The sequence below is a fragment of the Triticum dicoccoides genome, chromosome 7A (genome assembly GCF_002162155.2).
Source record: "Triticum dicoccoides isolate Atlit2015 ecotype Zavitan chromosome 7A, WEW_v2.0, whole genome shotgun sequence".
NCBI classification, from domain to species: Eukaryota; Viridiplantae; Streptophyta; class Magnoliopsida; order Poales; family Poaceae; genus Triticum; species Triticum dicoccoides.
In genome coordinates, this window is record NC_041392.1 from 690,790,215 (window position 1) to 690,792,536 (window position 2,322).

General features: G+C 42.1%; 1 long non-coding RNA gene across 1 annotated transcript; it reads left to right on the forward strand.

The window, feature by feature from the left end:
- The first annotated feature begins 209 nt into the window (after window positions 1-209).
- Window positions 210-2,118, forward strand: LOC119331737. The gene is made up of 4 exons (XR_005160627.1): window positions 210-653; window positions 1,378-1,468; window positions 1,670-1,723; window positions 1,808-2,118. It is a non-coding gene; the product is annotated as an uncharacterized LOC119331737 (long non-coding RNA).
- The last annotated feature ends 204 nt before the right edge of the window (window positions 2,119-2,322 follow it).

Below are 2,322 nucleotides of genomic sequence, written 5' to 3' on the forward strand. Positions count from 1 at the left end.
TATTCTTGCATTTTGAGAATCGTACGATTCAAAGAGGGCCTCAAGTGCTGGATGTTGTCATTGTAGGTGTAAACCGCTGGCTGTGATTGTGGAGCTGGACCGGGTAGTGAGGTGGAGACGATCGTCAAGTCGCTGCACTGGGAGGTCTGGCTGTCATGCTCCCAGGACAAGGCCGTCTGTTTGTACAGAAGACCATGTCCATGTGAATCGGGAAAATATCCTGTGCTCCGAACGATTCGGTGCTCCGGCTGCACCCAACATAGCCCACACGATAGATGCAAAATATGGGGACAGGATGGAACCGGGACGCCCCCTCCCTTCAGAATTTGCAAAGATCACCTCACGTAAGTACAAAATAGCCCAAAAGCTACTCCAATGTGCTGCCCCAGGTTAGAAACAGAATGAACACGAGATAGGGCGTCGCGTCGGATCTCTGGCGGCGAACCTCGCCGTGTGCTGCCTTGCGACCTCGCCGTGTTCCAATGTCCAGCAGATAAACCGCCCCATCCCCGCGCCGCCGTTCTCCATCTCGGCGCCAACACCTCACCACGCCCGACGCCTACCTTTGCCATCCGTCGATGGCTAGATCCGCCATCTGCGGACGCCTAGCTCCGCCATTAGCGTACACCGGAGAAGGGAACTCCAGTCTTCAGGTATCCTTTTGGATGTATCAACCTTCTGTTTTGTTGTGTATTTTGCTTCTAATCCATCATCACTATGTGATGAATGTGTTAGATGTAGCTAATCCTATATCATTAAACTGGGTGATATCTCTCTGTATTTGGGCGTAGGAAAAATAATCACTGAAATAATTTGCTCTATTTAGCTTAGAATGCATATTTGAGCAATTAGGTATAGAAAAATGTCAGCAACTTATGGCCTGATATGAGTTCGGACTTCGGAGTAATTTTATCTACTTGTTCAAGTACCTGAATATGAAGTGCTTGTTGGCACAAAACTGAGATTCATTAACACTTGCAATATCAATATGTGCGTCACTAATTTCTGATGTTCCCTGTATGTTTGTTCAGTATTTTCATCGAAACAAATACGGCGGTAGCTTCTGTTTAGTGAATAAACGTATTAGCTCGTTCGTCTTCCTCATTTAGGTGTAACAAAAACGGAACTACATTCCAGCGGATTTAGAATTTTGGTGCTATGTGTCATGCCATGATGCCATGCTAAATACGTGCTGTTGTACTCAAGGATGTTTTTTATTAGCACCATTTTCATAACTCGCTTTTTCTTAGTACATCTAAATGCCAATAGACATTTTCTTTCTTCGCTACTTAGCATGGGACTGTTACTTTTTAGGACTTCATTGTACTACAGCTCTCGCGCAAGGCTATTTCTCACACGTTTTTCTACACCGAGCAGGGAATGATGAGTCAATGACAAGTATTACTCCAAGTGCTGGGTCAAGTACAACGATGGGACTTGAAAATGATGCGCTAAAAACTTCTCCATGGTATATCTTTGTTGTATTACTAAAGTTCATTTGTGCATGTCATTTGACTTAACTTCAAACAACATTGCTAGGTCCAAATGAGATTGGACATACATGATGAAGATCGTTACAACACGCCAAAGAAGAAAGGCAAATAAACCATAATTTAAATAGTATGTCTTTTGTCATTTTTTCATAATGCGCTTTTCTTCTTATTTGCAGAGCAAATAGCGGCCAAGAAGGTTCAACATCAGTAGAAACACGATAATTCAAGCGGTATTTATATGTTCCTCCTCATCGATTAAAACATGTTGAGTGTCTTTGCAAATCTTTAACTTGAACTTTTTTTATATTTCGCAGGACAGCCCAAGCCATGGGAGGACATCCTTTAATTTGCGTTAAATAATGGAAGAAAATTTGCCTTTTTTTTTCATATATGGACCTAGTTCCATCATTTTTTATTTCTACTATAACTAGTAGGCCTAGTTGAATCCGTCCACGCAATATATGTAGTCATGTACACCTGCTACTCTGCTATACCTACCTTGGGTTGTAAATATTGGGCGGCAACTCTAGTTATGTGCTTCATGGGAGATTTATATATTATCATGAGTGTCGTTCACAAAGCATTGATGATATTACTGTCGTACTATGAGCTATGAAATGCCGAGATGGCCATTGATGCGTTGCCCTCTTATTTGAAAAATGCGGTTAATATACCTGCTGTTGTCGTCTTTGCATTCTGGTGCAGATTTTATGAGTTCAAATCTTGGTTCATGGAAGTGCCTTTCACAAAGCATTGATGATATTACTGTCGTACTATGAGCTATGAAATGCCGAGATAGCCGTTGATGCGTTGCCCTCTTATTTGAAAA